Genomic DNA, 15,583 nt, shown 5'->3' with positions numbered 1-15,583 from the left:
AACAATTTTCCACAGCAAAAAATTGTACACAATTAGGATTTTCAACTGTGTCATGTGCATTAAATGTTTCTAATTTTTTGAGATTTAGTTTTGCATTATACATACAGAGAACATATTTTGCAAAAGCATGTTTTCTTTTTTCATGTAACATATTGTGGTTTATGCAATTAGTAATTTTCTTTTCAAATTTGTGTTTGTTCTAGAAAATTAAACAACGCAAAAATAAGCAAACAGATGGCATCCTCACCAAGGAATTGTTACATTCAGTTCATCCTGAATCACCTAACCTCAAAACTTCCCTGTGTTTTAAAGAGCAGACTCTGCTACCCGTAAATGATGCTCTTCGAACTATAGAGGGCAGCAGCCCGGCAGATAATCGTTATAGTGAATATGCAGAAGAGTTTTCTAAATCAGAACCTGCTGTGGTCAGCTTAGAGTATGGTGTGGCAAGAATGACTTGTTAGACTCATAGAGTTTTTTCTGCAATGATTGCAGTACAAGAAAAGGATTATTGTGAGGATGGTCTGTAAGCATAACCAAAAGGAATTTGTCTAATAACAATTTTAGGGTTTAACAGTAGGCTAATAGTTGAAGGAAGGATAATAACTGCCCTTGTGAGAGAAATAAGTCATTTTAATTTCATTTCCAGCAAGGAATGACATTCAGTTCTGTAAGAAATGAGTGGTATTTGATGTATTTACTCAAAACACAATTTGCACTGTACACTAGTGAATTGACATTTATGATTTATGTTAATTCAGCCAAACATAAATAACCTTCCTTAAGTACAATTTAACTTCAAGAAAACAAAATTTGACAACATAGTTTCTTAATAAATGATATGGCATGTACTTTCAATTATGTAGCTTTGTAACTCTGAATATTTACGTATTTTGCCTTTTAGTGATATTTAATGTTAAAGTGCCATGAAAAATATTTCTAAGAAAGCCTTAAATTCCCAGTGGATTCTTTACCCTTAAGTTTTACAGCCTACAACAAGATTTTTTGTTTTGTTTTTCTTTTGGTCAGCCTTGTTTTGTTTGTAAAGAATTGTGCTCTCATTACTGCTGGGGTTGCATGCTACAATACTTCTATATAAACACTTGTAGAAGTACACTGTTCACATTTAGCCTGCCCCACTTTTGTATTCAAAATTAATGAAACTGAAGGTTTATTCTGATCATAATTTGTTTAGTGCTACATTTGATAATTTATTATTTACAGCTTAGACAGAATATTGATTTCTTGAATACGTATAAGCACATTTGACTGTCTTTTATATATGGATTACTGCATTCCATTGATTCTTATTTTGTGGTTGGCTTTATTTCTTTCACAACTGTGTAAGTTTAAAGAGCTAAAGCTCTAAAACTGTTCTTAGAAACAATGAATAGTACATGTATATGTATATTTTTAAACTGCCTTATTGCTCAATGAGTTGCTGTTCCTGGAGTATCTAACTTTCAGTTTACTCAAAAACTTTTGGGTAAATAAAAAAGGGAAGTACAGATAGTTTAGGTTGTGCATGGTTGCATGAATTTTGAAGTGATTTCTATGTGGAGCATTATTTTTCTTCTTGTTAAATATAGAAAAAAAAGAAAAATTCTAGTACAAATTTACTGTTTAACAAAGCAACTTAAACTCTGGGAAAGATTTTGCCATGTTATATTTACTGTTTATTCTGTGTACTAGTACATATCTTTAAATTACCAAAAAACAAGAAACAAAACATAAAAACCCCAAAACTATCACTTGGAATTAGCAATATCACCCAACTGGCTTTAAAATTGAAAATTTAAATAACATGGTGGCATGAAGTACAATTCGAGTATTAGGCAATTTGCATAGTGTCTCTCATGCTGCTTTCTGTTACACCTGTATTATATTAGTTTTGAATATAAACATCTTTTTCAGACAAAAAAAAAGCTTTATTGTATGAGAGCTTATCTTATCCTGTTTATTTTTCCAATGCTTTTCTGTAATACATTATGTAATTTAAAAAATATTCCTTTTTAAACAGCAACAGAAATGCACTATAAAATATAATATGTGATTAACCAATCCTGCTTCCATATTTAAGCACTGGGAGTGGAAACTTAATCTGTGTGACTACAAAGGGAAGTTTTTGTGCCTTGGTGTTCCAGTCACTGATTGTGGTTTTAAAATCTTCTGTGGCTGACTTCTTGTATTCAACTCTGGTTTATTATCTTAATCTTCAACTTTAGACATATATTTGTGTGTTTATATGCTCACAGGTGGACTGAGAAATCAGTTACATCTTAAGTGACCTACAGGGTATATGTTGGCAAAAGCAGACTGTGTATATGTCTTATAAAGTTGGATTTATGTTCAGTGTGTTTGGAAGTGTATAGCATGTAAATTATTTCATATATTATTTAAAGGTAATTAAATGTTCACATTTTACTTTGAATGTTTTTCTTCTGGATAAAACAAATGGAATCAAGTTGTAGTTGTTTTTTTTTCTTCTCACCTAGGCAAGTAGACTTGCCCATTACATTAACATAACAGCATAAGGTTTGAGGAGTTTATTTTCCAAAAGTTTGTTGATAAATAATACCTGTTTCATACAGAAATAATTTCCAGAATATTTAAAATAGGTATAGTGGGCAAAAAGGCCCATCAGATGTAGGTAATAATGTCATTAAGTTTTCCTTTTGTTCCTGTCACTTGCTTATGATACAATCACTATTTTGTTGTGCCCTTGCCAACCTGATGGAAGGCAGGGTCCAGTGAGTACAAACATTCGAGGTGAAATGTCTCTCCAAAGGCAGATCTGGATGTAAATATGGGGAAGAAAATGACTGGCTGACAAGAGGATAATTTTATTGAGGGTGTTTTGAAAAGGTCAGCTAGGCTAGAAGTAGCTCAGGGAATCTTGAGTAAAGATGAAGGGGGAACTCTTTTAAAACAAATTCAATTTATTTAGTCAGGTAGCAGAGCAGGGAGGTGGTGTCAGTCAAGCCTGTTTTGAAACATTTTTTGCAGAAGATCAGCTTTAAAATATTGAAAAACTTCCAGTTGACATGCTAAGTTGGATTAAATGCTGATCATTTATAAAACTATATAGTTGCTGCAAAAGTAATTGGGGCTTTTGCCATTGAAAGTGATGACAAAAACCACAATTACTTTTGCACCAACCTAATACTACAGTTGCAGACTTTTATTAGTGACACTGATCTTCATTAGTCAAGTTTTAGTTATTTTGTTGGCTTTTCCATGTAGAATTCCAAGTGACATTAACATACTTTGATTAATTAAAGAAAATTTGGAGACTGTTTAAGATATGTCTAGATATCAATGTAAACTATAAGCTTTAGGAACTTACATCTAGAAGAAAGCCTGGAATCTAGGATAATTATCTCAAAAAAGAGTATATATACCATTGTACTTGATATAAGAAAATGTAAACATGAAACCTTGACATTTTAATAAACAGTATTTGTGCTACTCTAGTTATTTCTAGGAAAGTAAAATACCCATTTAAATGGCAACTTTTATAAAATAGTGGCCTGCATAACTGAAAGGAACTTTCAGAAGCTAGTAGTAGACTCTATAGCCCTGGTGTTCAGTTTCTGATTCAGTAGTTAGGGGTTGGGACTCTGGAGTTAAAATCATTTGCATACCAATAAATTGTTTGCACTTAGCAATATTTTGGATATTGTGATGCAAATGGTTGGGGAATCATACTTTGAGAAACACTGCTGTAAACCACCCATCATGGTCAGTAAACATCTCGTTTGTTCTTAAAGGGATGCAGAATTCTTCTTTTTTTTTTTTTGAGACGGAGTTTCACTCTTGTTTCCCAGGACAGAGTTAAAGTGGCATAATCTTGTCTCGCCACAACCTCTGCCTCTGGGTTCAAGTGATTCTCCTGCCTCAGCCTCCGGAGTAGCTGGGATTACAGGCATGCACCACCATACCAGGCTAATTTTGTTGTTTTAGTAGAGACGGGGTTTCTCCGTGTTAGTCAGGGTGGTCTCAAACTCCTGACCTCAGGTGATCCACCCGCTTTGGCCTCCCAAAGTGCTGGGATTACAGGCGTGAGCCACCACGCCCCGCCTCAGAATTACTCTTGTATAAAGAGCAACAGGCTAGGGAGCATCACACTTCTGAAACATTGTGATACAAGTGGGAGTGAGAAATAAACCTTTGTTTTAAGCCACTGAGATTTTGGGCTCTCTGGTAACCGTGCCCCTCCTGAGGGATGAAACCATTTGTACAAAGTTCTGTTTTTCCATTAGTTCCCAAATGGCCTTTGTCCTGCTATTTTGCGTCAGTATCCAGCTGAGGTTTGTGCATTGCATTTGGTTATAGCTCATCAGTCTCTGTGTTGAACAGCCGGTCACCTCTTCCTCTCTGCATTGACCTTTTGTACCAGACCAGTTGTAGTTTTCCCACTTTCTGCTGTTGTCTGATTGTTTCTTCGTGGTGTAATTTAACTTGTTCCTCTGTCTACTGTACCTGCTGTCAAGTAGGTACTAGATGAAATTCAGAGTTAGCATTTCAGGAAAGATGCTGTGTACTTCATTCATATTGAATTACTGCAGGAGATTATAATGCCAGGTGGTTCCACTGTTAGTGATGCTAAATTTAATCACTTGGTTATCTTTTCATTGTAAAGATACATTTTTTCCCTTTGAACTCAGCAAATGCTTTATGGGGTGATATTTTGGCATCAAATTGAATATCCCTTTCCTTGCCAACCTATCCATTAATTATGCTTGCCCAAATCAGTTATTTCTTTGGTGTTACAAAATGCTGATTCTCTAATTTTGTTTTAACTTTTTACACTTATTTGCCTGCATTTGTTTGTTTGTTTGAGACAGAGTCTTGCTGTGTTGCCAGGCTGAAGTGCAGTGGCGCAATCTCGGCTCACTGCAACCTCCGCCTCCTGGGTTCAAGTAATTCCCCTGCCTCAGCCTCCTGAGTAGCTGGGACTACAGGCACGTGCCACCATGCCTGGCTAATTTTTTGTATTTTAGTAGAGACGGGGTTTCACCATCATGTTGGCCAGGATGGTCTCGATCTCCTGACCTCGTGATCCCCCACCTCAGCCTCCCAACATGTAGGGATTACAGGCATGAGCCACCACGCCCGGCCTTGCTGGCATTTTTAAAAGAAGTGCTGGGTCCAGTGAGTACACATACACTGGAAGGCAGTGAGAGGTGAAGCCAGCTTGACTTCTGGGTCAAGTGGGGACTTGGAGAACTTTTCTGTCTCGAAGAGGATTGTAAAACGCGCCAATTAGCACTCTGTAGCTAGCTAGAGGTTTGTAAAATGCACCTATCAGTGCTGTGTAAAAATGCACCAATCAGCGCTCTGTGGCTAGCTAGAGGTTTGTAAAATGCACCAATCAGAACTCTGTAAAATGGGCCAATCAGCACTCTGTAAAATGGACCAATCAGCACTCTGTAAAATGGGGCCGTCAGCAGGACATGGGCAGGGACAAATTAGGGATTAAAAGCTGATCACCCCCCACCCCAAACCCCCACAGCCAGTAGCAGTAACCCACTCTGATTCCCTTCAACGCTGTGGAAGTTTTGTTCTTCACAATAAACCTTGCTGCTGCTCACTCTTTGGGTTCCTGCCACCTTTAAGAGCTGTAACACTCACTGCGAAGGTTGTCAGCTTCCTTCATGAAGTCAGCGAGACCACGAACCCACCAGAAGGAACAACCTCCGGAAACAGCAGGGTCCAGTGAGTACAAACATTCAAGGTGAAATGTCTCTCCAAAGACAGATCTGGTTGTAAATATGAGGAAGAAAATGACTGGCTGAGAACAGGGTATTTTTGTTGAGGATGTTTTAAACAGGTCAGCTAGAGTAGAAGTAGCTCAGCAAATGGAGTAAAGATGAAGGGATTTTTTATTTTTATTTTTATTTTTTGAGACAAGTCTCGCTGGATCACCCAGGCTGGAGTGCAGTGGTGCCATCTCGGCTCACTGCAACCTCCGCCTCCGTGGTTCAAGCGATTCTCCTGCCTCAGCCTCCCAATTAGCTGGGATTACAGGCGCCTGCCACCGCGCCTGCCACCACACCTGGCTAATTTTTTATATTTTTATTAGAGATGGGGTTTCACCATGTTGATTAGGCTGGTCTTGAACTCCTAATCTCAAGTGATCCGCCTGCCTCGGCCTCTCAAAGTGGGGAATTCTTATTTATTTGTTTAGAGATAGAGTCTCGCTCTGTTGCCCAGGCTGGAGTGCAGTGGCACAATCTCGACTCACTGCAATCCCCACCTCCAGGGTTCAAGCGATTCATGCCTCAGCCTCCTGAGTAGCTGGGACCACAGGGACACGCCAGCATGCCCAGCGATTTTTGTATTTTTTGTAGAGATGAGGTCTCACCATGTTGGCCAGGCTGGTCTTGAACTTCTGACCTTAAGTGATCTGCCCTCCTCAGCCTCCCAAAGTGCTGGGATAACAGGCGTGAGCCACCATATGTAAGTAAACACCCTCCTGAGACAAGCCGATATAAGCAAGTCAGGAGACAGACAACAAAGGCACCCTTTATTAAAGATACTGTACTTCATTATAGCAACGAAAGAGGAAACTCTTGAACTAAGAAAACTGTTAAGACACGCAGACCCTTCCATTCTTCTACATAGGATTATAGTCTGTAAGTTTTGAGCGTGGTAAAGATAGCATCGATGGATAAGGCATCAATTTTTTTTTTCATTTTTTTCATGTAGTTAAGGTCATTTGCACTTTTTCTATGAATTGTTCATGTCTTTTGCCTATTTTTTCTAAAAAAATAGGTAGTTATTAAGAGCTTTTTATATTTTAGGGAGCTTTTTATATTTTGTGATATAATGTGCAAATGAACAAAAGTTTTCTTGGACAAATGGTTGATTCCAAAACTGAAGGGAGAGTACAAGGTGAGCCTGAGATATCGGAAAACAGACCTGCAAATAATATTCTCCCAGTTTGTCATTTGCTGCTTATGTTTTTTGCCTTGTAGAAGAGTTGGACATTTAGGAGGTAGATTGTATTAGTCTTATATTACTTCTTGTTTTGAATCATAATTAGACTGCTCTAATACTAGGTTATAAAGGATTCACTCATGTTCTCAATATTTAAAGGGTTCTATGTTTTTACATTTGATTGATTCATTTGGAATTCGTTCTGATGTATAGAAAGATGTATGGATCCAGATTTATCTGTTTCCCAAATGGCTACCTGGTTGTTTGAATCATTTATTAGTAAGTTCATCTTGTCAGTGATTTGAGATGTCACTTTTATGTAGTTCTTGATTCTGTTCTGTAGCATGTGTATCTGTATTGATGTGCCAAACCCATCCAGTTGTATTTATCTAGGCTGCATGGTAGAGCTAGCTCTGCCTCATCACTCTTCTTTCTCAGGGTTTTCTTTGCTATTCTTTTTATTTTGAAACAATCCAGCCACACTGAAAAATTGGCAAGTACAGAAGGGACATTTTTTCCTGAATCCCTCTGAGAGTAAGGTGCTATGATATGATGCCCTATGTTCCTTAAATATTTAGTGTGTGTCCTGTAAGAACAAAGCCATTTTCATATGACCATGCTCACACTTCTTTCATAGGTTTTCCTGAAAACGTTGTTCCATTATTTTCTTGTTTTGTTTTGTATATTGTCAAGAAGTCTGAAGCCAACATGATTTCTTTCCCTTGTAAGTGACTTGGTTTTTTGCCTGAAAGTCCAGTGGGTTTTTTTTTTCTTTTTAAAGTCAATAGTTTTGCAAGATTATGTCTTGACTCCTCTAAGTCAGTTTTCCAGGTATACCATCATGTAGATTCAAGTCTGCTTGTATTTAGGCAGTTTTCTTGAATGAGTTTTAAACATTGTTTTTCTTTCCTTTTTTAGGAACTCAAATTGTATGCGTATTAGATCTTGTTTATCTTCTGTACGTATTACTTTCTGATCCTGTTACCATCTTTTGTTAATTTCTATTTAATTTTTTGGCACTTTTAATTTCTTTCCTTTATGTTTCTTATTGTATGTTCAGTTATTCCTATTTCCCTTTGCAAACAAAATTTAATTTTTATTTCTGAAATATTTTCCTTTTGCTTTAGCTTATTTAAGTTCAGAAGTTCTTGTTTCACTTTTTTCCTCCATTTTTACTCGAGTTTTTGTATTTATGATAAGTGGTGGTTTATCATATCAGTACTTGCATTTTTACTTATATTTTAATCCATCTTTTAGTTTTGTTACCATTTGCCTGTGCCTGTAATCTTTCTCTTTTGGGTTTCATCTATTGAAAAGTTTTATGTTTAATTTTTTTAATTAATAACTTCACATGAATGCTTGTTTGTTGTTTGTTTTTCTGTTCGTGAGTATTTGTGTTGGATTTGCCTGGACCAGTGATAACAGACAATCCTATGTAGAAGAATGGAAGAGTTTGCATGTCTTAACAGTTTTCTTAGTTCAAGAGCTTCCTCTTTCATTGCTATAGTGAAGTACAGTGTCCTTAATAAAGGGTGCCTTTGTTGTCTGTCTCAACTTGTTTATATCATCTTGTCTCAGGAGGATGTTTATCTTTAGCTGTTTTCTTCTCTTCCATTAACTCTACCCTTCCAAGATACTCTTCAAAGATATCCTTTTAGAACTAATGTTTTCTCAAGACTGCCCCTTCCTTTGACTCCCCAGTTTTCAGACATGGTGTCAATGTTTTCACTGAGAGAGGGATCCTTTCTTTCTGGGAATGAGCTCTAGTTGACATTTACTGATCCATCACCAGCAAAACCTCATTGTACTCTCTTCTGTGCATTCTTTACCTGATTGTCCACTCTGGTATGGATGGTGGATCTACTGGTCTCAGGCCTTTATTTCTTCAGTCATATTTAAATTGAAATTTATAAAATTCTCTGACTCTTAATAATGTTGCAAGTGTATGCCAGGGGCAACCTAGTTTGTCCTCTCTGTTGATCTGTATGGTTGTTTTGGTGGATGTGGAAATTCTAATTTGGGTAGCTGCCATTTATCCTGTGGGAACCCAATCCCCTCAAGTATTCTTTTGTTCATTACTATTGTGGTAAAATATACGTAACACTAACTTAACATTTTAACAATTTTTAAATGTATAATTCAGTGGCATTAAGTACATTCACAATGTTGTACAACTATTACCTCATCCACTTTTCATCATCCCAAACAAAAAGTGTGTACCCATGAAACAGTAATTCCTCATCACCCCACTCTCAATCCAGCCCCTGGTACCATCATTCTGCTGTCTGTCTCTACGAATTTGACTATTCTAGTTGCTTCATGTAAGTAGAATACAGTATATGTCCATTTCTGTCTGGTGTGTTTCACTTAGCATGTTTTCAGGATTTATCCATGGATTAGCATGTATCCAAATTTCATATGTTTTTTCTGGCTGAATAATATTCCACTCTATGTATAGACCATGTTTTGTTTATCCTGTCATCAGTTAATGGACACTTGGATTATTTCTACTTTTTAGCCATTGTGAATAATGCTGGTGTGGACATTGGTGTGTAAGTCTTCAAGTCTCAACAAGAACTGAATAAGAATTTTAATTCTTTTTTATATATACTCAGAAGTGAATTACTAGATTCTATGATAATTCTATGTTTAATTTTTTGAAGAACAAACTTTTCCATAACAGCTGTTTTACGTTCTTACCAACAATGCCAAAGGGTTCCAGTTTCTCACATCCTTGCCAACACTTGTTATTTTCCACTTTATTTTTATGATAACCATCCTAATGGTTATTAGGGTATGAAGTGGTATCTCATTGCGATTGTTATTTGCATTTCTGTAATGATTAGTGACATTGAGCATCCTTTCATGTGCTTATTGGCCATTTGTATATATCTTCTTTTTTTTTTTTCTTTTGAGATGGAGTGTTGCTCTTGTTGCCCAGGCTGGACTGCAGCAATGTGATCTCGGATCACTGCAACCTCCACCTCCTGGGTTCAGGTGATTCTCCTGCCTCAGCCTCCTGAGTAGCTGGGATTACAGATGTACACCACCATACCTGGCTAATGTTTGTATTTTTGGTAGAGACAAGGTTTCATCATGTTGGCCAGGCTCATCCCGAACTCCTTACCTCAGGTGATCCATCTACCTCAGCCTCCCAAAATGCTGGGATTACAGGCATGAGCCACCATGCCCGGCCTGTATATATCTTCTTTAGAGAAATGTCTACTCAAGTCCTTTGTTCATTTTTTAATTGGGCTTTTTGTTGAGTTATAGAAATACTTTATACATTCTGTATATTAATCCCTTTAGATATATGACTTGCAAATATTTTCTCCCAGTCTGTGGGTTGTTTTTTCACTCTATTTACAGTGTCATTTGATGCACAGAAGTTTTTACTTTTGATAAAGTCCTATTTTTTCTTTTGTTGCATGTGCTTTTGGTGTCATTTCAAGAAATCACTACCAAATCCAATTTTGCAGAGCTTTTGCCCTGTATTCTAAGAATTTTATATTTTTTGTCTTACATTTAGGTATTTGATTCACTTTGAGTTAATTTTTGTATATAGTGTTAGGTAAGGGTCAAACTTTATTCTTTTGCATATAGAGAGCCAGTTTTCCTGGTGACATTTGTTGAAAAGACCATTCTTTCCTCCATTGAATGGTCTTGGCACCTTTGTTGAAACTCAGTTGACCACATATGTGAGGGTTTATTTCTGAGCTCTTTATGTTATTCCATTGGTTTATGTGTCTGCCCTTATGCCAGTACTACACTGTATTTAAATAAATAAATAAGCTTATTTATTTATTTAGTAGAGACAGGGTCTCACTATGTTGCCAAGGCTGGTCTCTAACTCCTGGCTTCAAGCAATCTTCCACCCTCAGCTACCCAAAGTGCTGGGATTACAGGCATGATTTACCCTGCCAGCCAACACTGTTTGATTATTGTAGATTTGTAGTAAGTTTCGAAATCGAAGTGTAAGTCTTCTAATTTTATTCTTTTTCAAGATCGTTTTGGCTATTCAGGATCCTATGAGATGGTGAATATGTATTCTTCCATAGGTTTTTCTATTTCTGCAAAAAATACCATGGGATTTTGATAGTTATTACGTGGAATCTGTAAATTGCTTGGGGTAGTATTGACAAATTAACAATATTGTCTTCCAGTCTGTGAACATGGGATGCCGTCTCATTTATTTGTGTCATCTTTAATTTCTTTTAGCAATATTTTATAGTTTTCAGTGTACAAGTCTTTAGTCTCATTGGTTATTTATAAGTATTCTTTTTGATACTATTTAATGGAATAATAATTATTATTATTATATTATTATTATTATTATTATTGAGACAGAGTCTCACTCCAGTGCCCAGGCTGGAGTGCAGTGGCGTGACCTCAGCTCACTGCAGCCTTGACCTCCAGGGCTCAGGTGATTCTCCCACCTCAGCCTCCTGAGTAGCTGGAACTATAGGCAGGCGCCACCATGCTCAGCTAATTTTTTTTTTTAATTTGTCTCACTATGTTGCCCAGGCTGGTCTCAAACTCCTGGACTCAAGTAACCCTCCTGCCTTGACCTCCCAAACTGCTGGGATTCTAGGCGTGAACCATTGTGCCTGGGCTAATTGTTCTGACTAGAACTTCAAGTACTATATTGAATAAAATTGGTGAAAGCTGGCATCCTTATCTTCTTCTTGATCTTAGAGGAAAAGGTTTTAGTCTTGCACCCTTGAGTATGGTGTTAGCTGTGGGGTTTTCATATGCCGTATGGCCTCTGTTATGTTGAGGTACTTTTCTTCTATTCCTAGTTTGTTGAGTGTTATTTTATTGTGAAAATGCATGAATTTGGTCATGTGCTTTTTCTGCACCAAGATGATCATGTGAGGCTTTTTCCTTCTTTCTTTTAATGTGGTGTATTACACTGATTGACTTTCATATGTGAACCACTCTTGCATTTCAGGAATAAATCCCACTTGGTCATGGTATATAATCCTTTTAATGTGCTGTTGAATTCAATTTGCTAGTATTCTGGTTGAGGATTTTTGCATCAGTACCCTTCTTTTCTTGAAACGTCTTTTCTGGCTTTCATTCAGCTATTCCTTAATGTTGGCAGAATATAGGTTTGTAAACTAGAGGAAGGGTGGCCACCATGAAACGCTGACCACTTTGGCAAGGAAGAAGGAAGAAAAACGTTTCTCAGCTTTATTAACTGAACCATCATCCTTTTGCTCATCTTAAATTGCTCTGTTGATATGGTTGTCAAAAATATGAAAATTAAACACACAAGGATCATATACAATATATGAGAAATTTTAGGTGCACTCTAGCCAAGCTATCTAAAGCAAACATGGAATATCATAAAAGAAATGAAGTTGGAGATGTTGAATAGAACACATATGTGTGAAACTGGGTGAGTGAGCAGCTCTTATTCAAATTACCAGATCACCAGACATTATTATCAGAGGATGTTGCTGTTCCTCAACTTAGTTTCAAAAGCTTGACAGAAGAAATTGTCAGCTTCTCTGCCCTCTGTTTTTAACTCATCCAACTGCATGCTTGTATACAAGACAGTTCCTCCAGGAAGATGTAAATTCCGAAGTCTTTATCTAATAATGTATTCACTAGAAATAGCAGACATTGGGCAGATTGTCAAGAAATAAGGCCTTGACAAGCAATCTTGGCATTTGAGGAGGGGAAGGAGCACTGGTGGCAAAGGTGTTGTGGCAAGGGAGGGCCTAGGGGAATCGTGGAGGATTTGGGGCTCACTGGAGCCTGCAGAAGGTAGATTTTTTGAGCAGCTGGTAGATAGCGAAACAAAACCTCAGAGAGTTTGGGAACAAAATTTGAGTGGGCAGACAGGGTGGCCTTTTCCTTCTTTGCTTGTCCTTGCGTAAGTCTGGGGGAGGTGTGTGTGTGAGAGAGAGAAACAGAGAGGCCTGTGGGACTGGGTGTCTCAGGTCTCAGGGCTCAGCATCGGCTCCCTCTGCTCATACAAGCCCCGGCCTCATTCTGTATTCCCCTTCAGCTCACTCGAATTCCTCTCCCTGCAGAACGTCTATTTAACATGTTGAATATATGCCCTTCGAGATGCTTGTCCTGCAAGTGTATGTGTGTGTGTTTAAAATTTACATAGATGTTACTGAGTGCCTCTTTCTGCCTCTTCTGTTTTTTTGTTTGTTTGCTTGTTTGTTTTTTAGTTTTGTTTTGTTTTGAGATGGAGTCTTGCTCTGTCACCCAGGCTGGAGTACAGTGGTGCAATCTCGACTCACTGCAACCTCCGTCTTCCGGGTTCAAGCGATTCTCCTGCCTCAGCCTCCTGAGTAGCTGGGACTACAGGCGTGTGTCACCACACCTGGCTGATTTTTTGTATTTTTAGTAGAGATGTGATTTCATCATGTTAGCCAGGATGGTCTCGATCTCCTGACCTCATGATCCGCCCGCCTCAGCCTCCCAAAGTGCTGGGATTACAGGCGTGAGCCACCTTGTCTTACTCATATTATCTCCTTACTCTCCTTTCCTATGATTCTTTTTCCACTTTGCCCCCAACTCCCCCCCAATTTCTTTCAGTCATTTGGCATTTATTGAGTGCCTAATGCATGCCAAGTAGGGTGCTGGGTACATTACAGACATTATTTGGTTCACGATTCACGGTAACCCTGCAAGGACAGTGGTCTTTTCCTCATTTTTGTGAAGAAGCCAACTCAGCAGTTAGGTAACGTGCTCACCATTACACAGCCAGCAATCTGTATTCACACTTAGCCTTGCTATTCCAAAACACTTCTTAATCTTCATTAAAAACAATTCACCCAGCTCTCTCTTAAATGAAGAAATGATACTGACCAACGTGGCCATCTCTTAGGACCTAGGTAATCTCCCTACCTGCAGATTTGCTGGCACTCTCAGCTAATGTGTGTTCAATGCTCATGGGAGGCAGCATAGGGCAGTGGTTAGAACACAGACCCTGGAGCCTGGCCGGTCCCTGCTCTGCCCCAAGCATCTGTGAACTTTGGACAGGTTGGCCATCCCCTCCCTTGAAAAACAAGCTAGGTTCGATGTGGTCGAGTGATGAAAAAGAGGTTTGCATGTTTTAAAATTCATTCACTTGACAAATATTTGATATGCCTACCACATGCCAGGTATTATTATAGAAATGGGACAGAGAAGAAGACCAAATACAAATCCCATGTCCCCGGGAAGCTTACCTTCCAGTGTTAGCAGGTAAGATGGCTGCTATGAAAGGAAGGACAGGGGCCGGGCGTGGTAGCTCACACCTGTAATCCCAGCACTTTGGGAGGCTGAGGTAGGTGGATCACCTGGGGCCAGGAGTTCAAGACCAGCCTGGCCAACATGGTGAAACCCCGTCTCTACTAAAAATACAAAAATTGGCCGGGCATGGTGGTGGGCGGCTGTAGTCCCAGCTACTTGGGAGGTTGAGCCAGGAGAATCGCTTAATCTGGGAGGTGGAAGCGGAGGTTGCCGTGAGCCAAGATTGCACCATTGCATTCCAGCCTGGGAGCCAAGAGCGAAACTCCGTCTCAAAAAAATATTAAGGAAGGACAGGGACCTTAACTTGAGGACAAGCAGTAGGCTGATAACTATGATGCACCACTGTCTGCTGTGTGCTGGAGCCTGCTTCTGACTAATTGTGTAGTTCATTCTCCAAGGGCAAGATTTTATTTTCTAACAGCTTTATTGAGATATAATTTACATACTTTAATATTCACCCATTTTAAATGTACAATTCAGTAATTTTTAGTAAATAGAGAGTTTTGCAGCTGTCACTTCAATCCCATTTTAGAACATTTCCATCACTCTATAAAGCTCCTTCACACAAGAGGAAGATGTAGTTTTTGGAATAAATGAAGGGAGGTGGTGTTTTTTGTGGAGAAAGTGCTGGCCCAAGGACCAGGAGAACCGGGACCTAGTTCCAGCTCTGCAATGGGCTCCGGGAAAGGCACCTCCCCACAGGGTCTCATTCCCTCACCCGTTACATGAAGGCATTGTTTGCCATGTTCCTTTACAGTTCTAAGATGTTGTGATTTAATTTAAGGAAGATCCAAGTATCTGGCAGTTAGAGAGGGATGCAATGGAGAAGAGAGATTTAAAATATAAGAGGAAAGGGAGTGTTGCTAAGAAAATTATCAGAGGCATTCATGTGGGGAGTATGGGGAGTTAAGTAAGGAGGGGAAGACTCAGGGCCTTCAAATCCAACCCAAGGATTTGAGTCCATCAACTCTCAGGGAGGTACCAGTGAAACTTTTGGTGATTCCTTTTTTATAACAGAGAATGACCCAAGGTATGGTAGGCCGAAATGAGGCTCAAGTTTAAATCCTATCACTAGGAATGAGAGTTTGAGCAAATTAACCCCTGTAATCTTCTGTTTCTTTGTAGAGAATATCAACCTCACTGAATTGAAGTTAGTTGAAAGGTATGTGTGAAGCACACAATCAGGCTTGGTACCAAGTACTTGATGTTTTAATATAAAAGCTATTTTATGAATATTAGTTTGGTAGCAACATAGTGAATGGATTGGAGGAGAGCCAGTAGTTCAGTGTTTCTCAGAATCTGGTTCCCTGATCAACTGTGTCAGCATCACTTAGAGTACCTTGTTAAAAATATAGACTCTTGAGCTCAGTCCCAGATCAGATGA

At 38.6% G+C, this 15,583-nt stretch overlaps 1 protein-coding gene across 1 annotated transcript in view; it reads left to right on the top strand.

The window, feature by feature from the left end:
• The window catches only part of MTMR6 (myotubularin related protein 6), a gene marked incomplete at its 5' end in the record, with an annotated part of 40,206 nt that extends 37,742 nt beyond the window's left edge, over positions 1-2,464 (top strand). The window contains 1 exon segment of the mRNA NM_001133225.1: positions 204-2,464.
• Positions 2,465-15,583: the final 13,119 nt, after the last annotated feature.

The sequence above is a fragment of the Pongo abelii genome, chromosome 14, assembly GCF_028885655.2.
Source record: "Pongo abelii isolate AG06213 chromosome 14, NHGRI_mPonAbe1-v2.0_pri, whole genome shotgun sequence".
Lineage (NCBI taxonomy): Eukaryota > Metazoa > Chordata > Mammalia > Primates > Hominidae > Pongo > Pongo abelii.
The sequence above is the reverse complement of the archived record's forward strand: the minus strand, read 5'-3'. Positions and strand labels throughout refer to the sequence as shown.